General features: G+C 38.8%; 1 protein-coding gene and 1 non-coding gene across 24 annotated transcripts in view; both read right to left on the bottom strand.

The window, feature by feature from the left end:
* The window catches only part of tenm3 (teneurin transmembrane protein 3), a 1,793,546-nt gene that overhangs the window by 1,325,699 nt on the left and 441,200 nt on the right, over positions 1-26,647 (bottom strand). The gene's annotated exons all lie outside the window — the stretch shown is intronic.
* Positions 23,149-23,242, bottom strand: mir5409 (microRNA mir-5409). Its single transcript, NR_130010.1, has one exon. It is a non-coding gene; the product is annotated as a microRNA mir-5409 (primary transcript).

Genomic DNA, 26,647 nt, shown 5'->3' with positions numbered 1-26,647 from the left:
ATGTAATCTCATGGATGGTCACACTTTTGATCACAAGTACAGAGTTCAGAGAGTTGGCAAAGGGCAAAAAAGAGAAGAAAAAATGACTCCTCAAACACAGACCAAATAAACAAACAAAAAACCACAAGCAACAATTCAATGCAGATATCTGAATCAGGTGCCAAGGCCTAAAAACAGCAGCATACTTTTCAATATTGGAATTGTAAAATGAGTCAAACAGAAGCAGAATGCTGAACTATTAAGATTCTTCTCATAAACCCATCCCTATCGTTTTATTAAAGGCATCTGGGAAAAAGCTTTACTGAATTAGTAATTCTAAATTATATTTGAAGAAAACAAATTAATGCAGTAATTTTCTTTTTGAAATTAATTTAAATCTCAAAGGATCCTACAACACATTTTGTCTATAGTATGCAAGATTCTTTATGCAAAGATTCATTGTTGTGAAGTTGACTATTCCCAAGAATCCAACTTGAATGTAAATACAAGACACACAATTTTGCTTCTCCATTTATGGCACAACAAAAAACAACTTCTTCTCTGATTTGGGTGATTTTTAAAGTGATCACTTTTTTTCTTTTACCTGTCTGCCAAAGCCTCAATTTTCCATAGCTGGTCAGATGTTATTTGCATGGCATACAGAATATCTTCTTTATATGAACAAAATTATAGAATAGAACAATTGTCAGATTTCCGTATTTGTCCATGCATGTTTTTGCATGTTGAACAACAAAAGGTGCTTTATTTTATGACTTGGAAAGCCTCTTGGGGGCATGAGAAACAGTAATATTCCACATATTTCTATTTCACAAATGGAGGAATTAAGTGTGGGGAGGAGTATCAGAAACCATTTCAGGTTGTTCCCCATTCCCAAAGTGCTGAAGCAGGCTCAAACCCAAATTTTGTGGCCACGCATACCTTTAGTACAGGCATGACCAACTGCATCTAGACTGGGAATCAATTTTTCCCCTCTAACATCCCCATTGGCCATATACCTCTCACATAGATCTGAAATACCTCTATTTGTCCACATTTTCCCAAAAAATATGACTAGTAATAAAGTCATGGCATTTCTGTTGTGATTTTGAAAATAAATTAAAACATGTGCCCTTTTTTAAACATTGAGGGAAAAGTTGGAGTACTCCAGGAGAGTGGCTTCCAGGGGCACAAAAAGTAACATCCGGAGGCAATATGCAATCAATTTGCCCATGCCTGGTTTAATACAAGGATAAGATACAAGCTGCCTGTCCCCAGTTATGTGGTTTTTCTGGAAACAGTACAACTGGAGCATTTAGAAAATTTCTCAATTTTAAAAAAGATATATGTACTTAATATATCTTATACAAATCTCATATGTGTTATACCAAAGGTTTAGCTTTCCTTGTCTACAGTACAGCCTCACTCCCTGTTATTTATCAGTTCCATTTCAATGACTAGTTGAACATTTTATTTCACATATGGATGCATGTGAATGTGCTCTTAGGCAACTTATCACATTTTTGTCTAGACTCCTTCAGTTTCTGCAGGCTCTGGGGCTTTCATTTCTATGCCACCAAATATTCCCCAGTGTGTGTGAGGGAGCCATATGGCTTAGTTTAGAGGTAAATTCTGTTCATACAAGTCTTGTTTTAGCATTAAAATGTCTCTTTTTCACAAGAAATGTGAAAAAAAACCTCTTTCAGTTCTGGTTATATCATTGATTGTCATAGGACCTTTTCACACAGGCTTATTTTCGGAAGTGGTGACAGGTATTTGTAAGTTTGCCCAAAGAGCCCAAAGGCTCCCATTACACCCCAAAGAAGTGATTTTGGGGAAGCTCCATGGCCAAACTGGAAAAAAAAAACCTGTCACCCTATTGGCTGTAGACAAAAAGAGTTTCCCTGTCTTTCCATTAGGAATGGTGGGACGAGCTGGATCAAGCAGGCTTTCCCCCATGTAGGTAGGGGGGAAGCCAGGATAGCATGTGGTGACAAGTTCCCAGGCCCCCTAGGTGGGCACTGCTGAGATCACCACAATCCACATGTGAGGTCCATAGTGAGGTACAGCATTGGTAGAATCTGGGAGGAGTATAATCCAGGCATAGGCAAGCTTTGGCCCTCCAGGTGTTTTTGGACTTCAGCTCCCAGGAATTTCAGCCCACTTACTGGCTGTTTTGTATAGTGGGAGTTGAAGTCCAAAACACCTGGAGGGTCAAAGTTTGTCCATGCTTGATATAGTTTCCATGCCTAATGAAGTTGTCTACCTTGTTACAGAGTTTCTGTTGAGGTTATTTGCTATTCTCATTATTTTTCATGCAATTTAGAGAGCATGATAAGATGATTTCACTTCTGCTAATTACAAGATCTATGGGTGTGGGAAAACCTGCTCATTACTTAAAATAGGCTTATTTGTAGCTAAAGAATCTTCTCCTGATGAATAGTGATAGGTTGATCAAGTACCTGAGATGCCTGCAACTAGACATATAAATAATCACCCAATCATACAATTTACAGGGTCAAGCAGAGAGCAGCTGGGTATCACAGTTAGTGCCTGCAAGACTTTCTTACTAAAGTCAGATCCTTTTAAATAAGTAGGTGGCATAAAGATATCCATATAGTGTCCTAAGTAATCCGAAAAAGGCAACCATCATGATGGCATGAATGTATGAATAAATGAGGTGGGTTGGGAGAATGGATGGATGAAATACAGGAACTTTCAAGTTTTAAATTTCTGGTTCAGCCCAAAGCTTTCTGCATGCCCCAAGGATATGCCATTTATTTTTAATTCAAAGAAACTCTGACTTCATTTGAAACAAAAGGAATAAAATATCCAACAAGCTATTATGAAACTGTCAGCAAAATGCCTGAAAGCTACATTCCCCTTGATTTCATTTTTTGGAAAGAGAAGAATTGATTTCCTTTTGCTTAGGCAGCAATAGGTTTGGATTCTGTGAACTCAACCAAGGTCCCTTCTACACTGTCATATAATATCCAGATTATCTGCTTTGAACTGGATTATCTGGCAGGGAAGACTCATATAATCCAGTTCATAGTGGATAATGTGGATTTTATTCATGCTGCCTGAATCCCTCAAGTGCTATACCTGCATTTTTGGTCACATTACATTTTAGGGGAAATCCATTTTTTGTGATGTGCATCTGATGTGGACATTGCAGTAGACAACACATTATATTTGAGTAAATATGGTAATAAAAAGAAAAAAATACTTGCTTAAATATCAACTCTGGAAAAAAAAAGTGAGATATTTCTTTAAAGAAGGTAAACAAAAACTACAGACCTGAGGTCAGTCTGCATGCTAATACATTAGAGACACCTGACTACAGGTAGCAGGATGTATACTAAGAATGGAGTATGCACTAGGCTCAAGTGTACTGATCAAAAAGCTAAGATGAAAATTTCTGATTGGATAACCAACACACTGAATTGTCATCAAGATAAAGGAGCAAAGTTAAAGCAATGGCTGCTACTCAGTATGCTTCCAACACATGGACAGAATAGCTTCCTGATAAAATGTCTTGATACACCTTGACATGCTGTTTCAAAATGCTGAATCTGGTAAGGCCAGGTGATATAGGTTTACATATTATTAATGTAGTTAAGACCTGCTTAAGAAGTGCTTAAAGCTTAACCATGAAATGCCTTTATTGAGAATGTAAATAAATCCTTTAAGGGGTACTACTACTTATGATACGACAGGACAATACTGATTCATTCAGATGAAGAATTTATCTCAGAAAATGTGAGGTTAAAGTTGAGGCATATGCCAACTTTGTCAGGACGGTAGCATCTTCGACTACAGTCTCCTTCCAAGCAATAATAATTAATGATGATGATGACAGGTGCTCTGAAAGCAATTCTAATGTACTGACTGAAGATCTGAATGAAATCACCATATGAATGAGATCACATTATCATATGCAAAATATAACACTACATGCCACATTATCCAATGATACCACTGATTCCTAGATTCTTAGACAGAATCCAAATTATTGATAATATAAAACTCCAGCTGATAGCACCTAGTAAACATCATCTATTCATTTCTTAATTGTTGTAAGGTGATTTGAGTTATTATCTGGAGAAAAAGGAATGATAGAAACAAATATAATAATTATAACAATTATATAAGTATTATTTTTCAGCATTTGAACATACCAGTCACAGACATAAACGTCACCCTGGAGATATATTTGGTAATCCAAAGTTTATGGATGGTTTCTTATTAGTGATTTTGTAGTTGATTCTCTACTATCTTACTGTTTTTTATTCATTCATTCTCCTTTTGATCACTTTTCCTTGCTTTTTAAATATAATTTTGCATTAAAAAGAAATACTTTTGTAATATTAGAAACAATACCTAAAAGGATACTCACTAAAATTAGAATTAAAAGGTATTTTTAAAATGAAGCATTGTCATTTATGTCACACAACTATTAACTGATGTTTCATCCTACCACTCTCTCTGATTCTGCACTTGTTGCTTTGCGCTCATTTACTTTACGGTGCATGAAAAAATAGCAATACTTTACAACTGAAGAATTGTGAGCCAGTCTCACAGGCTTTCTTTCTTCATGTAAGGAAAAAAAGTCCTCATTAAGGTTTCAAGGGAAGATGCAAGAAATCTCAAATACACTTTCTCACATAATGTGTTTTTTAAAAATTCATCACTTTTCCCTTCATACTTCTGGTTTCACTTCTCATTTCCTTGCCACAGGGCATATAACTCCAACAGGGAACACAGTGCTAAGACAAGAGGAAAAAAATAATACGAGTGCCCTGGCAATTACATTTTTACTTCAACAACATTCTTAATGGATTTATTTTAAAGTGTCTGTTATCTTTGGCATAGAAAAGAAAATATATATCCAGAGAGCTACTCTTTTCTGTCCTAAAGACTATACAGATGCTATCTTACTCACCTGCAGCGAACTATATTCTAGGCATTTCTAAGAGCCTAGACATTTTTCTATCTGAATAACACTTACTGTACTGTACACAATGTTAACATTAAATATTTATATGATGATGGCAGCTGTTCAATGGTGTCCCTGGTAGGCATGTGTTCTTATATGCATTCTACAAGCACCTTCATAGTAAGACATGTTCTCTGCTTTGAAAAGTTTAAACTAAACAGATTTATAGTGTAAGCCATTATGTCAAATTGAATAGGGAACTCATTCCCAGAGCCAATTTTAACAACGTGAATGAAATAATAACTATCATGATACGCTAAACTATTTTGTAGATATTCAGTATGTATTTCATTTGGTAGTTTTATGTTAATTGCTTCAATCTGGTTTTGAAGGCTTTTTCAAGACATTGTGGGTCAGATGCAACAATATGTTAGAGCACTAATGAGGCTAAAATATGGGCTAAAATCATGAACTTTTCTCTCCTTGCCCACTTCCTTCTTACTCTCCCTCCCTCATCATTCTGAATATTACTTAGAATATTCCTCCTAAAACTGATTGAATTTGTTCACTATGAAGAAAGAGATAGAGAGTGGAGTGAATTTTTTGACACCATTGGACTGGTGAAAGGGGTAGCATCTGAACATGACTTACACATCACTATATTTTATAAAGGACTAGCTTGGGGACCCGGCGGTGCCCGGGTTATTTGAGAATGGTATTATTTGTCTTTCAATGTTATGTATTCTGTTTGGAGTGGGTGGACTACAGTTCCCAGAATCGTGGCTGAATCCTTCAGAAACCCTGCCAGTATTTTAAGTTGACCATTTTGGGTGTGTGTACCAGGTGTGGTGCAGTACTGTCTGGATGGGGTGAACTACTGCAATGTCTAGATTCCCAGGGCAATTGCCCTAAAATATCTATCAGTATCCAAACCAGGCAATATTCAGTTTGTGTGCCAAGTTTGGTCTAGATTCGTCATTGGCTGGGTTCAGTGGTCTTTGGATGGAGGTGAATTACAACTCCCAAAATGAAGGCCCCTTCTCAGAAATACCTGCAGTATGTTCAGTAGGTCATGAGGGTTCTCTGTGTGAAGTGTGGTCCTAGTGCATTGTCAGTGGGGGTCAGTGTTTATCTGGCTGCAAGTGAACTATAACACCCCTTTTCCCAAACTTGTGCAGTATGTTGTATTGGTTATGGGGACTCTGTGTGCCAAGTGTGATGCTCATTCATTGCAGGTGAACTATAAATCCCAGTACCTACTACTCCTCAACTTCCAATCCAGTTTCCCTCCAAACCCACCAGTAGTCAAATCTGGGTATATCGGGTTTGCATGGCAAGTTTGGCCGAGAGCCATCATTATTTGGGTTCATAGCGTTCTGGGTGTAGGTGAAATACAACACCTCTATATTCCCCAGTAGGAGTGACAGTGCTCTGACTTGATGCAGGGTGAACTACAACTTCCACCATGTGGAGTCAATTCCAAAACTCCTCCAGTAAGTTTAGTTGCAGCTCAGTTTTGCTGTGTTTGTTATGCAGAGAGATTGGAAAGGAAAGGGCAGTGGGCAGGGCCATGCAAATTCCACAGCAATGGAGAACAGGGGCCTGCCTGTGGTGGAAGAAAAAGCAAAATCTATGATGAAATGGTGCCCAAACAAAAGCATTCCTTGGGTGGTGGGCTGTAGTGTTTGGGAAGGACATTGGCAGGGGCTGGGCTGCATGTTCATGGCGCTTGCTGTAACCGCAATGTCAGTGGAAAAGAGTGACTTGCTAGATTCTTAACCCTGGGAAGTATAGCCTGTTTGTGGAGGCTGGAGGCTGTCTGTGTGAGCAGATATCCGTGCCACATACACACATACGGGTTTTCGCTTTTATTTTGGACTAGCTTGGGGACCCGGCAGTGCCCAGGTTATTTGAGAAAGGCATTGAATTGTTTTGGATATAATGAATGGGCCCATTGATGCAGATCTATGGGCGATGGGATTTGCAGTCGTTTCTGGATGGGGATGAAGGTACTGGAAGTCCCAACGTCTGTGGTCAATCCTCCCAAAAACCTCAGCAGTATATAAGAGGAGTCATGGAGTCTGTGCCATCTTTGGTACAGATACATGACTGAGGGGGTTAGGAATAGTCTCTGGATGTGAATGAAGGTACTTCAGATCCTATCATCCATGTTCCATCCTTCACCAAAGCTCTCCGGGTTGAAAGTCATAGGGAGTTTGTGTTCCAAGCTTGGTCCTAGTCTGTCATTGGTGGGGGTTGTGTGGTCTGTAAAGCAGGTGATGGTACTGCAAATTCCTTCATCCATGGTCCATCCTTGTCCAAACTGGTCCAGATGCATTTTTTTGTGGGGGGTTGCAGTGGTCTGTGGTAGTCAGAGCCCAGGGTAGAAGTATACACCGCCACATACATACATACATACATACACACATACATACCCACAAACACTGACTTTTATTACTATATCTGGTTGGGTACCTGGCGATGCCCAGTTTGAAAGGGGATTTTAATTCTTTTTAAATGAATTATCCCATTAATAAAATGCATAAGGTTGTAGATGGACAACATCCAAAACATCCTGTGGCGCAGGCTGGTGAGCAGCCTGCTGCAATAAATCACTCTGACCATGAGGTCATGAGTTCGAGGCCAGCCCATGGCAGGGTGAGTACCTGTCAATTAAAAAAAAAGCCCCTGCTCATTGCTGACCTAGCAACCTGAAAGATAGTTGCATCTATCAAGTAGGAAATAAGGTACCACTTATAAAGTGGGGAGGCAAATTTAACTAATTTACAATGTTGGAATGAGGAAGTGTTGTCACAGTGGATGATGAAGCAGCTGCTCCCCCCTGTGGTCAGAATTGAACATCCCCTCAGGAGAAGGTTAAATTGCCTCTGTGTCTGTCTGTCTCAGTTCTATGTGTATATGGGCATTGAATGTTTGTCCTATATGTATATAATGCGATCTGCCCTGAGTCCCCTTCGGGGTGACAAGGGCGGAATATAAATACTATAAAGAGGTATTGCCTAAGTACCTGACGTTGCCTGGGTTCATCTGAGGCATATATACTAGAAATAGGCATTGTTGGATTTTGGATTTTAAGAATAAAGCTCTTAGAAAATGCATAACCATATAAACAGAACCATTTATATATATACAAACAGATCACATTATAAACATATAGGGCAAACATTCAATGCCCATATAAACACAGAACCGAGACAGAGACAGACACAGAGGCAATTTAACCTTCTCCTGAGGGGATGTTAGATTCTATAATGGCACTTCCTCATTCCAACGTTGTAAATTAGTAAAATTTGCCTCCCCACTTTATAAGTGGTACCTTATTTCCTAATTGATGTGGTGCTACTTCCATCAGCCCAAGATCAACCTATTTACGTACTTGCCACCTTACCTTGTTGAAGAAAAGTGCTGTATCCAAAAGACCCAGGCAAAAGCTGCCCTGTTTGGAACCATGTTGAACAGGGAAGATGGCCCCCTCTTTTGCGCCCTAGCAGAATGGAGCCAGCCTGTAAGGCCTGAAACGTGTTAGCAAAATGATCAAAGGAGGCTGGGATTGGGGCTTTGGAGGCTAGAAGTGTTCATAAGCATGAAAAGGCATCGTTAAAAAGATAATAACGATGTTCTCTGCTGTCTTTTGAAGAAAGTAGGGCCTTACAAAGAAGTCGAAAGCTGCCTTCTTTGGAGCAATGCTGAGGAGGCAAGATGGCATCCTCTTTTTGGGCCTAGCAGCGTGGGGCCTGCCTGGAAGGCCTTAAACATGTCAGCAGAGGGGCCAGAGGGGGGGGGGAATAAAAGTTTTCATAATGACAGCAAAGATTAAAAAGATAGTGATTTTTCTCTTCAGTCTGTTGTGGAAAGTACTGTCTTACCTTGTAGAAGGACAGTTCTGGCAATGACCCAGGCAGAAGCTGCCTTCTTTGGAGCAATGTTGAGGATTAAAACATAATTATTTTCCATCATTAGTTGGATTCAGAATGCTGTGAATGTGTGAGTGAACTGTAATTCCTAGCACCCAAAGTTTTTTATTATCAGTATCCACAGTTGGCCATTTTGGGTCTATTTGGTCCAGATCCGTCGTCAGTTGGTTCATGGGTCCTAGGGGTTATGTGTGTCAAGTTTGGTCCAGGTCCAGCCTTCCTGGTGGTCCCAGTGGTATTTTTTATTACAAAAGTGTAGGCCGAAGGCTGTTAAGTGTACCAAAGCTAGCGTCATTCTGAGGAGAGAGAGTAGACCGAAGCCTGTTTGTGGTAGTTTTTGCCTCAGGGGTCCCAGTGGCCTGTGATAGTGGCGGCCAATCAGAAAGCTGGCCCATATTCCAGCTGGCCAATCAAAACGCTGGCACATACACTGCCCGACCAATCAAAACGCTGGCATATACAAACATACAAACATTCACTTTTATTATATATATAGATTTAGATTAGATTTAGATTTAGATTAGATTAGATTAGATTAGATAGATTTAGATTAGATATAGGAATGTGTAAGGCATTTTCTTCTGACGTGTTGTATGTGGAGCCCATATGACATATCAAATGATTCAAAAGAGAAGTCCTACATGATAAAATCTCACTCAGTTCATGTCATATTAATTAAAGTATATTACAAATGGTATCCATCAATGTAATGCAAGCTCTCAAATTGACTAAAAGACTACTACAAAAAAATCAGAACATTGTGAATCAGGACAGAAACTATCCAAATTAGTCTTGGAAGCATTACGATTACAGGTATAGGGAAAATGAAGAGTAATCATAGTGAGGCCACCTGCAATTCAGGACATTTGGCTGCTAGCCATAAGGCTTGATGCAATGTTCTTATTAGGTCAAATATGGTCTAAATGTTTATGTCAGAACACATGTCTTTCCATGTTAATTTTACAAGTACATATTTATTTTTGCAGAATGATGCTTAATGATTTGCAATCATATCTGCATCTGCCACAATGTTTGGAACTTTTTAATAGCAGAGCAGATGGTTCTAATTATTTAAGTAAAATGCAACAAACCAGTCAAAAAGAATTCAGGGTATTTTATTGTGAGCAATATGAGACTTTTCTCATACTGTTTTCTGCATGATAAACCCTTCAGGCTTGAAGTGTATTGAATAGAGATGTCTTATGCGTTGTGTATGAACAGATTGCAAAAATAATTTCTAAACCTTAGGAGAATTCACTGTTGTAAAAATGTTCTTTCTAAGGATTGTCTCCTAGGACAAAAAAGAGTATTCTTTCCACCAACTTATTTTCCATTTTTGACGTTCTGGTAAATAGTCACATTTCAAATATGAAACCTCATTTTCCTCTTTCATGAACAAAGAATTCTTACAAAACCTTTTACCACTTGCTAAAGTTAGATTCCTCCCAGAATAGTCTTTTCTGTTAATATCTGAAAGAATAGATGGATTTATCTAGATATAAAATATGAAGGAAACTCAATTAGTGTTTTAAAAACCCTGTTGATTTGACCCAATGATTCAGTGTTAGGTGATATGGAAATAGGCTCAGCTCTCTAACTTGGACACATTAATCGGGTGTTCTGCAGAGAGCCTAAATTTGTACGAATTTGTTGTATGGCAACTAGTAAGTATAATTATCAAGCGAAATGTACCAATAAAACCAAGTTTGCCTTCTTTTTTTTTTTTAATTAGCTGGATTTGCATAACTCCTGGCTTGCCCCTCCAACAACTGAGTCAACTTGTCTATTTCATTTGAAGTTACCAATGGGCAATAAGATAAATAACAGGGTTAGGAATTATGCTTTCCTCCACATATGGTTGCACTGCAAATCTAAATAGCCCTAGCCAGCATAGCAACATCTGACAGCAACAGATTTGTGCAAATGAGTTCTACCACTGTTATGTTTTAGGCAATGAATATATGCACTTGAGTTGTAGACTATATTTTGCCCACAGGCCAAAGGTTTCCAAACCAGCTTAATGGCTTGTTGAAGCCTAGTCATCAGAAGGAATAATCAACATGCTCACAATGCATATTTTATAAAGGTAAGTCTTCTCCTCTTCCAGTAGAAACTTATACGAATAAGCCATGAATCAGATATTGCTGGGAAATACAGAACATAAAACACTTCCCCATACGGGAAAATTCCCCCAAAAGTTACAGTAGGACTGTACGTCCCAAAGCATGACATTTGGAATAATGCTGCCTTCAGTTTGTTGAAAACAAATGCCCATTGATAAACCATTTGTGTATGTTAATCACCACCTCTCCATATGAGAAGAAATTTTCATACTTCTTCTCATTCAAAAGTAATGAACATTTTTACATGAATTGTAATTGTCAAATATCACAGCATTTACTTGAGACATAAATTCAGGTGGAAGTGAGAATGACTTGTGGTCCCAAAACAAAATTTTGTCTTTAAATTTTACCTACTATTCTTTTCTCTTTAGGGAATCAAATATTCGCACAGGTATCTTATGTCTTATTGGGGTAGAATTATAATAAAGAAGGCTCTGTCAAAGCACATGTTGTGTATTCATACGGGATAAATGCTTTCTTGGCTTTGTAGGTAAATGTCCATCTATAAATTTTGGTTTAAATTAGTCCTCCCCACATGAGAAAGCTTTCCTCCATGAATTCTGTATCTTGTTTGTTTGTGTGATTTAAGCAGTGAGCATCATCCTTACTAGATACTATTTGATGTTCCTTCTTAAAATATCGATGGTTTTCAGCAATCCTCACTCAGGGAGCATGGGAAACCCTTTAGTCATTATTTATAAACTTCTCCCAACCATACGTGTGTTGCTCAGCTTTTTTCAAAAAACAGTCTCAGAAGAAATGTTCCACTAAAACTAGTTCTACCTAGTTAATAGAAGAGTTTAGAAAACCCTACTTTTTTCTTTAATTATTACTGTAAATCTTTTACATGTTCATAAATGTATAACTAAGATACTTAAAGCTTTCAGAAGGTGATGGGAATGAGAGGTACAATTACAGCATAAGTAATAGAAGAAAATAAAAAAAAATCATTCTGTCAAACCTAAAGCTTCCACAATTCTTTTCTATATGGAAAAAAACATGAAAATTTGCCATCAAACACAACTGTATAACAGCTACAGCCACCGTATAAAGATGGTTAAAAAGCTTTTTATACCGTTCCAAAGGGCAAGATCTGAAGCAATGAGGTCAAATGACAAGAAAGAAAATTCTACAAGATTCTGTGAGGACATGAAAAATCTGTGCACCATTCCCCCACTGCCATCAATTAAAACAACTATTTTTAAATGACTCAGTACTTGCCATAAGTACTTTAAAAATTAAATTTATATATTAAAATTGAAAATGTAATCTAAACAGAAATCTGACATAAATATTATAATCCTTAACTTATTAAAACCTTGAAAATAATAATAATAATAATAATCATCATCATCATCATCATCATTATCATCATCATTATCATCATCATCTTTATTTGCACCCCACCCCATCTCCCCATGGGACTCAGGGCGGCTCACATAAATAAAGCTTATGCACAATGCAAAGTACTTTTTAGCCATGAGAGATAGTTGGTTTCTACCTCAAGTGCAATAAAGATCCGGAAGGGTCTCTAAATGAAATGTACAGGCAATCAAAAATCTAATATTCTCTGTCAACTCCTAGCAATCAAACCTCAAATTGAACCAGCCTTAAATTCAGCATGGGAAATTTTCAACACCAGTGTTAAATCTAGTTTCTTTCTGATCCTATAGTATCAGTTCAACAAGTAGTAGAGCTGATTCAAAAGGTACTACCAAGTTTTCATGATATTATATTGATTTTAGTGCCTATGATGGCTTTTCCTTCATGCCTACCATTGTGTGTGATTTGTATTTAAATAATTATTGTTGGCTCTGGTTATAAAACAAGCAAGAATAAAAGCTCTTTCTGTTTCCACATCTAGCAATTTAAATATCTAGAAGGTGAATAATAACTTTTCATGGAAAAGAAACCAGTGCACTATCTACCAAAGTACTGATTTACTTTCTATAAAGCCACTTTAAAAAGGAGATACATTAAAAAATAAAACCATGTTTACAGCTTTGCCCCCATGTTACTTTAAAATATCACTTTCCTTCCCTTTTAGTAGTAGGCAAAGCTGAGAACATTTTGATACAGAATTGAACTTTATTTTGATAGTTCAGGTATTAGTGGTATGTTGTGCATTCTGGGAATGTAAAACAGATTTGAGTGATAGCTGAAAAACATTTTGAATGATTATTGTTATTGAGGCATATTTATTTTATCAAGATCCAAATGTTATCTTCTATCTCTTCTATAGGAATGCCAAGGTGTTTCTGACAAGAAATTCTCCTATCTTTGATGACTGATGTCATAATCCTCTTATTGAATCAAGAGGCTGTACACAGGATAGGATTATAACTATGGTCCATGGTAGGGATAATGCCAGAGGTACGCCCATATACCACCCCACATTTCTCCACCACCACGTGATCTTTTTATTAATTGAATATGAAATCAGTTGTGGCAACAATTTGGAAATGGTAAATGGTGAGGATGCGGTGGGGAGAGTAACAGCTTCCTTGGCAGGCTTGTCAGGAGCAAGCCCCCCCCCTCTTAAATGAACCTAGAAAGTGAGGGGAAAGAGGACACAACATTCACATTGTTAACTTTAAGATATTTCAAATAGAGAATTCCTTATTGAATTGAAGTGAGAGAGGCACTGCCAGCCAAATGTCTCCCGGGCAGATATATGCATGTCCTTGTTGAAAGGGCACTGGCCATCCTATTTAGTGAAGTGGCTGGTATTTAAATGCTGATAGATGAAGAGGTGTGCAAATACCAACATGCAATAATCTCCACAAAATGCTTAAAAATAGTTACTGTCGCTGCTCAAACCACCTTCAAAGATTAAAGGTTATTGTGTGCCACCACCCCACCATCCACCCCATCTCAACCCCAAAGCTGACCCAGACCCCAGAACACATAAAATAACCCGGGTTTTCCAGAAAATGTAGGGTAAAAGTCATATTCTTCAAACTTGAATTTAAGCCTTCATGGGCTAAAAAGATCTGAATTAGATTCACATCCTGAATAATGTGTGTTTGTTGAATATCTTTTTTATTCTAGGCCCCCTGCATAAGGCAGAGTGGTATCTATTCAACATCCTACCAGTTTCTCAGTGTAAATTGGTACTGGCCTGCTATTAGCTGTGGAAAGAGAAATTAACTTTCCTTTTTCGTTGCTAGTTCAAAGCTGGCTCCAAAGTGGATGGACACAAGGACATTAACATTGGGGACCAGGAATAGGGGTTAATGGTAAAATCTCATTCCACACTGTATCACAAATCATATACCATGGCTGCTTTTAACAGACATGGGAAAGGTGTGGCCTATGAACTGCACACATTCCAAACATTATGTTCTCCTTGTCCCCCAAAGACCTTTGCAAATCTCAATTACTTGTAAAAAGATTTGGAAAGGCAGATAATAGTTCCCAAAGGGTGAATTGCTGCTCATAGAAGTTCCCATGAGAGACAAATATATGTATTTACCTCCTTAAACCATAACAAAGCATCCCAGTCCCTTCTAGTTGAGATTTACAGCTGACTTTCAGCCAATGTTGAAGTGCTACAGTCTGCATAGGAGGTGTGATCACTAAAGTATTAGTATAAATCTGGGCCCCATTTCCACTGCAGTTATCTATTTCTGCTTATAGAGATAACATAATTAACAAAAAACTTGGCAGATAAAATTTATTTTTCTGAAATAATACCACTTATCACCATGTGTACCAATGTTATCAAAAATTGACCCCTCTCCTCTAATAATAATAATTATAAATTTATATTTTGAGCATGAATGGATCTCCAGCAAGCTCAGTCCCAGCCCAACCCCAAACGTTCTTGGGAGGATTAATCTAATCAACTCTTCTTTTTTGATCCTGAGGAAACTTCTCTCCCTTTTAATAAAAAAAAAATCAAAAAAAAATCTCTTAACTCTGTCACTCTAGGAAACACCTTCACACACACACACACACACAATCATTGCTTTAATTAGCAAAACAGACCCAGTTCTCTGCCAGGTCTACTGAGTCTTCTGGGTGTCTCTTTCCCTTTTTCCTAACTTCTTCACTGTTCCAAAACTTTGAATAATCAAACTGCCAGTTCCAATATGTTACCATTCTGTTTCTACAACTGAGCCCCTGCTGTACAACAGACCAGTGCAATATCCATTAGAGCCAAGGTTGTCAAATATAACTTAAGTTATGTAGTGCTTATGTGATTTTGGACTATGTGGCTATCTTGAAAACAATACATATTCTTCCAGTGGACTCCCTGCTTACAGACATGTGTTTCAGAAAAAAAAGAAAGTAAAAAAAAATGATATCTTTCCTTTTTCCCTACACTATGTTTTTGTGTGTATGTGTTTATTTATTTACAGCATTTATACCCATGTCTTTCTCACTCTGAAGGGACTCAAAGCAGCTCGCAGAATACACATATGGCAAACATTCAATGCCAATTATACAATTAACAAGGACAAGGATAGAAAACATAAACAGAGGTAAAGGCAGTTTTCCCCATGTTATTTCTAGCATCTTGGAGGCTGTGCTCAACTCCAGCCACTGGGGGGGGGGGGGTGCTATTGCTTTATCTGCCATGCTGAGGAGTTTTTTTCTCCAATTGATGTCCTTAAGGGCTAAAAGTGTACCTATTTATCTACTTACATTTCTTTCGACCTGCTAGGTGGGCAGGTGAGCTGGTGCTAATGGCAAGTGCTCAACCACGACCTGAGCTTGAACTGTTGACCTTTTGATCAGCAGGATTTTTCTGCAGCACATTGGTTAGCCTGCTGTGCTAAGCCTGGCCCCTATGTGTTGTTGACTTATAGCAATCCTGGTGAATTTAATAAGATCATTTTAGGCAAGGGATACTTATATGTGGGTTTCCTCTGAAATGCAGCCAACAGTACTGGGTATACATGGCAGTTTCCCATCCAGCTTCTAACCAGCACTGACCATGTTTAGCTTTCAAGATTAGGTAGGAACTGCTGCTTTTCAGGTATTTAGGCTACCCATCCCATAGAGATGGTAAAAATGTCTAAATCTGAACTCTCTTGCATCGAGAGAAGGTCTGGGAGAGGGAAGAAAGCAAAATAGTGTCCTTTCCTTTCCTGAACCCTTTCCTCCCCCTTCTTCTTCAAGGTGCAGTGTTTTAACATCTTTTTGAACTTTTACCCATGTCTCCAAATAGTAGCACTACAGTTATGGCATTCACAGTCAAACTTCAGTGGAATTTACATCAGCAGTATATGCTTGTCTACTAACTGCAAAGTAAGATATCCCTTTATGGGTTTTCCTAATACTTAATTGCAAAGAACAAAACTAAGTAGGTTCTCCTTGCATTGAATTTTGAATTCTTTAAAAAATAGTTCAGTGGATTTTACTTCCTAGTAAAAATACTTAACATTGCTCCCTTTAATCATTTAATGTAGATGATATATGTAAAAAATAGCATTGTTTTCCTCACCCTAAATTAAGAAGATGCTTAATTTAGAAGCTGAACAATTGCTGTGACATTAACAAAGAACCTTCAAGTTGTTTCTCTTTCATCTTCAGATTTAGCAAGACATTAAGGACAACAATTCATATCCCGTGGCCACACTTCCCACTTAGATTAGCGTCTAATTTTCAAGCAGAGATGTTACCTATTTCTTATTATGGAAAACAATCAGGGATTCCGATTATAATGCAATGGTACAGCAATATTTCATGCAGGGATCATTTTTTGCAGATGTTTCAGATTATTTTTCTGTTTACTCAGCCATAGCAATGAGTCTAGAGTTAGTAATATAACATGATGCAAGTCAAGATCTCTTGTGTGCAGCACAAATAAATTGCTATAGTGTCAGAAAGAACTCAAGGTTAAATTTATAGTTCTATAAATGCCTGAGCCTCTTACATTAAACAAAGCAAAATCATTTATCTTTAGTCTTATTTGTTGTCTAATAAAATAGTATGTTCCTTGTTAGAATGATTATGTCTTGTACTGAATTACCACTACAGATATTAAGCAATAATGCAATGACCTAGGCCATTTTTAGTCCTGTTAATCTCTTATATTTTATTTACTTGTTTGTTTGCTTATTGGATGCAATGGTTGCATAAGACATTTGAATTAAGTGAAAAACGAAAAATGCTTCCTTATTTACTTGTACAGGCACATTGTGCATATTTTTCATGTGCTAACACAAGCTCTTTGCATGCATACAATGCATTTAATTTAGCACCACTGTATCAGCCAGCATCTAAATATCTGCCAATATCCTCTGGATAATGGAGGAAGCCAGGGAGTTTCAGAAAAACATCTACTTCTGCTTTATTGACTATTCTAAAGCCTTCGACTGTGTGGATCATAATAAACTGTGGCATGTTCTTGGTGGCATGGGGATACCAAGTCACCTTGTCTGTCTCCTAAGAAATCTGTATAAAGACCAAGTAGCCACAGTAAGAACAGATCACAGAACAACAGACTGGTTCAAGATTGGGAAAGGAGTACGTCAGGGCTGTATACTTTCACCCTACCTATTCAACTTGTACCCAGAACACATCATGCGATGTGCGGGCTTGATGAATTCAAGGCCGGAGTTAAAATTGCTGAAAGAAACGTTAACAACCTTAGGTATGCAGATGATACCACTCTGATGGCTGAAAGTGAGGAAGAGTTGAGAAGCCTTATCACCAGGGTGAAAGAAGAAAGTGCAAAAGCTGGGTTGCAGTTAAACATCAAGAAAACCAAGATCATGGCAGCTACACCTATTGATAACTGTCAAACAGAAGGAGAAAATGTGGAGGCAGTGACAGACTTTATATTCCTAGGTGCAAAGATCACTGCAGATGCAGACTGCAGCCAGGAAATCAGAAGACGTTTACTTCTTGGGAGGAGAGCAGTGGCCAACCTTGATAAAATAGTGAAGAGCAGAGACATCACACTGGCAGTGAAGGTCCGCATAGTGAAAGCAATGGTATTCCCCATAGTAACCTATGGATGCGAGAGCTGGATCATAAGGAAGGCTGAGCAAAGGAAGATAATGCTTTTGAACTTTGGTGCTGGAGGAAAATCCTGAGAGTGCCTTGGAATGCAAGAAGATCCAACCAGTCCATCCTCCAGGAAATAATGCCCAGCTGTTCACTGGAGGGAAGGATACTAGAGGCAAAGATGAAGTATTTTGGCCACATCATGAGAAGACAGGAAAGCTTGGAAAAGATCACAATGCTGCAGAAAATGGAAGGAAAAAGGAAGAGAGGCTGACCAAGGGCAAGATGGATGGATGGTATCCTTGAAATGACTGGCTTGATCTTGAAGGAACTGGGGGCAGTGATGGCCGTCAGGGAGCTCTAGCGTGGACTGGTCCATGAGGTCACGAAGAGTCAGAAACAACTATGTGATTGAGCAGCAGCAGCAGCAGTAGACAAATTACCTATGTCTCCTACAAATTTACTTGTCCATGTCAGTACAGACTACTTCAACTCTCTTTTTCAGATACATTCTCTGAAAAATATGTCATTATTATTTTGTACAGTACCCATGAAAATACAAAAAGGTAAGGTAAAACAAGAAGTATAAAACTTTATCAAGTTTAAAGAAGCATAATTTTGAATGGAATGAAAGGGGCTCTAAAACTGAAATTACAACCATTTTTATGGTTTCACTTATCTGGATTATCTTTAAACCTATATGCCTATATGTCTTCTTTCTAAGACTTAGATTTCCATTTGTCCCAGGCATTTTTCTTCTCTCTTTGATAACTACCCTGCCCATTGTCATCTCTATGAAACACACTGTAAATCAGCATCGAATTTCCCCTCCTTGTATGCACAATTAATCCACATGGACTAATATTTAATATAAAATAACAGAAGAAAAGAAAACATGTGCCCGTGTTTATGTCATTCTCCAATATAGTTCAAAGGCTATGAAAGGCATTTGAAATTAGGTATGATTCCCAAGGCATTCCAAGATTCTATTTCTCGTTTTTTTTTATAAATTGACTAATTTTTGTTAATTTAGTTCTGCTTTTAGCCTGTAGTACCATCTTTACTGTAGAGCCAACATGGCGTTAGTGATTTTGATGTTGGATGAGACTCTGGAAACCAGGGTTTAAATCCCTCCTTGCCCATGGTAAACTAACTAGGCAAACATGGGCATGTCACATTCTTTCAGATTTAGAGTAAGGCAATGGTAAACCTCTGAAGAAATCTTGCGAAGAAATTTGTGAAACACGTTCACCATAGGAAAGGAAGGCATACTACAACAGGCACCTTCAGTCAGGAGGTGGCAGACCTCCCTATATAGGAACAAATCAGGTGAGAACAAGATATTCTTCATATATGCTGCACCATGATATTTGTATACAAATTATTCCATGAGCCACTGATGGCACAGTGGGTTAAACCCTTGTGCCAGCAGGACTGATGACTTGAATGTTGGGTTGCTGACCTGAAGGTTGTGGGTTTGAATCCAACCCGGGAAGAGTGCAGATGAGCTCCTTCTATCAGCTCCAGCTCCATGTGGGAACATGAGAGAAACCACTCACAAGGATGGTAAAAACATCAAAAACATCCAGGTGTCCCCTGGGCAACATCCTTGCAGACAGCCAATTTTCTCACACCAGAAGCAACTTGCAGTTTCTCAAGTTGCTCCTGTCACAAAAAAATCCAGATTGTTTATTTTAAATATTAGTGTGTATAATTTATATTATATATAATCTTTCTTCATGTCCTGCAGATGCGAAAGATTAGAGTGAATAAACGTGGTGGTTGCTCCATGCATCAAGTATTTATTGCCATCTTTTTTTCTTGTCTCTTCTTCATCTTCGTCCTCTTTGGTCTGGTACAATCAGTCACCTACAGCTGCCCTTATGATGCTGTCAGGATGTTTTAAAACTTTACGCTTCAAGGCCATGTCAATCTTGACATAGGCTGGAAGTAGGATGCCTCAGGGTAGCCTGGAAGCAGAGAGAAGGTGGCAGTGGATACATGAAATGAAAGCAGACAGAAAAACTAAGCAGAGCTGAGTAGTATGTTGTAGGGAGCAAGGTGATTACTCTGTGCATCAGAGACAAAGCATGCGAACACAGGCAGAATTTGGACTTGCCTTAAGAAATACTCTGCCAGCCAAGAAAAAAAACCTAGTGTTTCAAAAGAAGATATAGTTGAACACTCTTGTTTATAATATTGCAGGGCTAGCCTAAGGTTTCTGGTATTCTAGACAAATTAACATTTGCTCTGTACAGTCACCCCTACCATGTCTTGCATGTGCTATTATTTTCTGCTTTCCAATTTAAATATCTGTCAGCTTATTCATTTTGCACCTTTTATAACTGTGAACACTATCATACACATCTCCAAAAATGATTTTCTGCCATTTCAAACCCATCTTGCTTGACACTGGATTACATCTTCCTAGCCCCTCTTCTTGTTGCACCAAGGCTTATTGTAACTGCTTTGGGAAAGCTCAGAATATGTTTCACTTACTGCAACTACATGAACATAACTCCTGCAAAGCCATAAATTCCCTATTTGTCCACCCCCTCTCAATAGAATTGTTCAGATTCTTGCAAGACCTTTCTTTCATTTCACAGGTACCATCCCTATTAATATTTAAAAAATTAACTATAAATAAATATGCATTTTGCAATTAAAACCACTTTCCTATTTTATGTATTTTGTAAGGGGTGTATGTAGTTTCCACTTTGCAATTTTGTTTAGTGATGCAAAAACATACATGAGCAGGAAGTTCTAGAGAATGATATTGTGAGGAAAGGAAACATTTAATTAAGAGGCATTGTCCATATCAGTAGAGCTGTGTAGTTACTCTTTTTTTTTAAAAAAAAGGAAGTGACTGGGGAAAAGGAGGAATTTATGGCTTTGCAGTCAAAATTTTTGTTAACCTACCTACCAGAAATTTAAATTCAGCAGATTGGGAACAATGAACTATAGAGGGCTGAAGGAACACCAACAACATGCATAATAGATGTCATTTTCCCCAAAGTCACTACAGAAGTGGCTTTATACTACCTCATGGCAGAAAAATGCTTTTGAACACTCATGTGTGGGATAGTACTAAAATGGGTTTCACACATGTTCACAAATGACTTCTTCAACATGACCTGAGGATTGGCAATGAGTTCATGAGGGCATCATGTGATGGCTCCATTTCCATATGTGGCTAGGAAGCTTCCAACACTGCTTACAAGTGTCATGCAATCATGTCTTGTGTCTATTGCACAGTCAGCTGGTGGAAACCTGCAGGTTCTCAATCATAGTTAAAAAATTAAGCAGTATGACCCAGCAGCTGGTTGGACATAGAAGGTGGCCACTGGTTTAGAAAAAAAAAATAGTAAGAAAAGTTGGAAGTTGAAAAGTTGAAAGATGATAAGATTTAGAAAGCCCATAATACTTAAAATACTTGAAGGGTTATTCAGCAAAAAAATTGTGACTTATTCTATGATATATCTAAAAGAGATTGGAATGTGGGTGATTAAAGAAATATCTTAAGGGAACTTTAACAAAGGGAACAAAATGTATTCTCCCTGCTTGGAAGCTTTGAAAGAGATGGACAGAGGCATGAGCTAGATCAGAATTTCTTACATCAAGCAGAGGATTGGATGAGATCGTAGCAGTTGTATATGATGGAATAATGTAGAATCTTGTATAGAAGTTCACTTTGATTGGAGTGTTGGAAAATATTGCACTTTGGTTCAGAGTTAAAACAAATATTTGCTTTAGTTCATTTTCTAAACTTTCTAACATCTTCCTGCTGACAATAAATCAGCGGCTGTTTATAGCTTTTATATTTGACAGAATTGGATTAATTGAATCATAGCAACCCTTTCTGAGCAGATGAAGCTTGACAGATTTCAGACAATGGCTACATGCTTTGTTTTTTGTCAATAAAGGTTTGCATTTTACCCATTTTGATCGGTAGTCAACACTTTTTGTACACTAAATGTGGTCTATTTTACAAAAGAGTAGGTGCATTTCAGAATAAAAATATTTTCAACAACATTTCGGAACATTTTAATATAAAACAATGTGAAAGTCTATGCTCTATTCCACTGGGCAATAAACATTTTGGTGTCTCAAATGTAAGCCTGTTTCTGGGTATATTTGACCTGCTGATTCCAAAAATGGCACACATTTTCCATATCAGATCTAGTTTTTGAGATATAGAACATATGCCATACACCACATGATAACTGTATCTAAGGATCTAGATGATGTCTATCCAATGGATCTTTCTGAATCAGCATCCCAAATAACCCCAGGACAGACCTAAAAACACACCAAGATTTTTTTTTGTTGAACTGTGTTATTCTTTCTTCAACTGGGACACCAACTACAGGGGAAATACTGTATAACAAAATTTGATTTCTACAACAGAAAAGAGAACACTATAGTAATTATTCATCATTAAATGTGAGGAGGAGATAGCAAGGAATTTACATCCCCATTTTGTCCTGGCTTGACATTGTGCATTTATTGTGGCAGCATCCACAAACAGGAGGTGGTTTGGAACTGGAACAACTTTGCTCCTCCATTGCCTCATCAGTTTTCTATTCAGTGGATCTTCATTAGCAGAGCAATTCTACTTTCAGATTGTCTTGTCAGCAGAACTCCAAAACCACACAGCAGTAGAAAGTTTTGCCAGCAGAAGAGTGTTTCTGCAAACCCCAACTATTTAGTCCTAACACACTGTCACCTTGAACATCTTTGACTTAGTTATATGGGGTGGGCTGTCTTGTATGTGTGTGGGGTGTGTGTGTAACATCTGACAGATTAAGTTATCCTCTATGGCTGGATCAGCTCCAAACCACTGTGTGATAGAAAAGGGGCACTTCAGAATCTAGTCAGCTGGGTACAGTCAGTTTTCTTGCTTTGTGTTCTGTATTATTGCTTCATTAGCCTTCATGTGCATAATTAATGCCAATTATTTTTGCCTGTGCTATAAACAAGACATAAAATATGAGTCATCGGTCATTTGTTACTAATGGTGAACAGCTGCTTCCATGCAAAATAAGGTGCAACTTCCAATGACAATGAATTTAGAAATCCTGCTGAGCTTTTATCTACAGGGACAAGCTGTCTTTATTCAAAGCTAAAGCACTTCAGATAGCCCGGGCTATGATCCTGGAAAGGATATGTGCATGTGTGAGAGAAATGCATATCCAGCTGGAAATGCCTTTGATGTTTCTACTATAGTTGCTTAAAAGGCTGAACACTCAAGCTACTCATGAGCTTAAGGCAGCTTGCCTGTTCAGCCATACAAGCAGCTATAGTATAGTAGCAGACATCCTCAGCTGCATGTACAGACACACACACCCTCCACAATCCTGTAGAATGGTGGCTCATTTCACATCAGGCCTAGGCCAGTAGCAAACGGGACTGGGATCCAGAGTTTGACCTACCCACATCAGACAAAATATGTTTTCTCTAGGAATTTTCTAGGTCCTTCAGCAAATTCTATAGTATGTTTCAACAAAAGGTAACTATGGAGTTGTGTTGGGAGACCTATCAAATTCCTAGGAAGAATACTTCTCTAAGAATTGTCTTGGTCCTCCAGCATGACCCTATGATAATTTTCATCAGAAGTCATTAATTCATTGCTATTATCCAAGGCAAATTCTACAGCATTTCTCCCAACTTTATAGAGTTATGGTACTATGCCAACAGTACTGTAATATGTAAATTCCAACATCTATTTCAAGTTCATCAAGTACTTTCAGAAGGTCATTTTGAAAGGTAGTCGAAGTTGTGTGTACATGCCTTTCTCTGTGTGCATGCATTATTGGATACTGGTGGTATATGGGAAAAATAACAAAAAGAAGTGGTGTTCCAAATGGAGATAACCATGAAACACCTGGACTATGTGGTTTGTGGGAGTTAAATACACTAATAGTAGTACATTGAAAAAGAGTTTAATTGGTGTCAAAACCAATTGGCATTGCTCCATTGAACCTATTATGCAGACCCTAAATTAAATCAGGATTCACAAGAAGAAGGAACAAAATATACACACATAATAAACGTGAAAAATGTGTATGTGAGTATGTGGGGGAGGTGTTCACTTACACGGACAGCCTCCTGCCTCCACAAACAGCTATAGTTCCCACTGAGTGGAAGACACCAATGGCCCTCCCTCCACTGATTATAGTGAGTGTCATGAACATGGCTACGTAGGCACCTCAAAACCACACTGGAGCCCCAGAATATAAGCAAGCAAGCTGTTTATTGAAGGTTATATGGAAGCAATAGCAAAACCAAGTTCAGAGTCAGTAAAATAGGTTTAAATCCACAAGAACAAAGTACTTGAAAATCTTGAAGCAAGAGTCTATAAAAGTCACTCAAAGAACATAGTCCAAAACCAGATATCAAAGGAAGTCCCAAGAAAGATATCAAGAATAGTCCAAATAAGATTAATTCCAAGCAAGATACATGGCTGCAGGAATATACAGGAACACAGAACAAAGATCCTCCTCTCTTGAATTAGCAGCATTACCACCTCTGGCTGTGTCAGGGAAAGCAACCATTTTAAGGGAAATCCAAGGTCTTTTTCCCCATGAGAAGATTTCTCATTATTTTGCTTCAAAAGCAACTTTCTGCTCCTCCTCAAAAACTCCCTTTCCCTCCTCTGGTGAGTTATCGCTGTCTTCCTGTCAAACTCATTATCTCTCTCCACTGTATCAGCTCCTACATCCAAACTAGAATGTCCATCTGGCACCTAGAAATCTGACCTTGACTGCTGTGAGGAATGTGATTCAAAATGCCTGCTTGCAACCATTCTGTCTCTGGTCCCACAATCCACTGGGACAAACTCTGGCTGCATCTCAGGCTCTGGCTACATCTCAGACCCAAACCCAGAGTCCTCTGGCAAGGCAGGTGCAGGGACAATAACCAGCGGAATGGGGCCAATCTGAGGCCGGTCTACAACAAAACCCTGCTTGTGTCCTCCACAAACACCATTCTGCTCCACACCCAAGTGAAAGCTTTCATGCGGGGACTATTTCATCCTAGATGTTCTGTTTTTCCTCCAGAATGGACATCCCAGGGTTCCATAATTTTCATGACCCTTCCCACTGCCTCTCCCTTAACCCTTTCCTCCCTTTCCTATGGCACACAGTTAACAGAGGAATTGATCAGCAACTGAACAAGAGGTTTGGGCAGAATTCAACATGACTTACAAGACTTATACTTGACCTACATTCAGAGAGCACTGTTAACACAAACCAACGATGGACCTGGACCAAACTTGCCACAGATAATGGGACTTGCAGTACCTTCACTGAACCTGTGACCCCCACCGACAATAGACTGGGACCACACTTGGGACAGAGAAGCCTCATGACCAACTAAACATACTGCAGGGGTTAGTGGGAATGGACTTTGACTTTGGGAGTTATAGTTCATCTGCATCCAGAAATCACTAAATCCACTTGACAACAGATCTGGACCAAACTTGGCACACAGACCCAACATGGTTAACTGTGCATACGGGCCTGGTTTGGAGATGATTGAACTCACGTCTGGGAGTTGTAGTTCACCCTTATCCAGAGAGCCCTGAATCCAGCCGATGATGGATCTGGTCTAAACTTGGCACACAGACCCAACATGGCCAACTACAAATACTGGCATGGTTTAGGGGTGATTGCCTTAGGAATCTGGTGGTTGTAATTCACCCTTATCCAGACAGTACTGAACCCAGCCAAAGATGGATCTGGACCAAATTTTAGTGATAATACCTAACACCTCAAAACAAATAATGACTTCTTCTAATAACCCGGGCACTGCCAGGTCCCCAAGCTAGTATGTAAATAAAAAAAACCTCAAGCACTGCAAAAATATTAGCTGGCATTCTATATAGCTGTAACATGATTGTGAAATGGATTTTGTATCTTGGGATTCATGTTTACAGTCATTAACAACTGGACATTAACCCCAACTTTATTTTCAGCCTTCCAAACTCTCAACTAAAAGTGCTCCAGATTGGGTTACTGGAAAATTATATCTGAACTGCTTTCTTTATCATGGAGTTCACATGAGATAGGCAGCTATGGCACTGCTGGGAGATGACAGGAGTGAGAACACTTTCTGGGTGTTGTCAATCAGGTCGGCCACAGGCCAATAACTTCAGGTGTTGCTGGGTAGCTTGCCATTCATGTCAGGACCAGCATCAAGGATGAATGACAAAGAGCTACTACAACTGCAAATGGGGGCCTGGCATTTGGAACAGTCAAGAGGACCAGGAAATGGTGGTCCATGGAGTATTCAGGCTATATCAGGCTGGCATTGGTGGTTGTCTGATGAAGACCTAGCAATGAGGTCCAGTACTGGTGTCAGGACCACTATGTGGTCATTTGCTTTCTTGGGTTTTGCTGTGGGTTATTGGAAGAAGCATCCATCCTGCCTGTCTTTGTGGTGGTTGGCATGGGTCATGAATCTGGGATGGGGCACCCCCAACCCTTCCAGGCACTGGACTCAATTCAGAGACCCAGTGCCAGGAGTGCATAGGTTAGTGGTTTGCGGTGTGGTGTCATAGCAGACCACCCCATGAGTGCTCGAGGGTGGTATTTAGCACAGGGATGGATTTGCAGGTTCACTGGCCATCAGCTAGAATGGTTGACGCTCAATCTGGACTTGTTTCAACTTCCTCTGCAGCTTGAACCAATCAATAGTAGTGGCCACATCCTTCC

The sequence above is a fragment of the Anolis carolinensis genome, chromosome 5 (genome assembly GCF_035594765.1).
Source record: "Anolis carolinensis isolate JA03-04 chromosome 5, rAnoCar3.1.pri, whole genome shotgun sequence".
NCBI lineage: Eukaryota > Metazoa > Chordata > Lepidosauria > Squamata > Dactyloidae > Anolis > Anolis carolinensis.
This window is presented reverse-complemented; position numbering and strand designations above follow the sequence as displayed.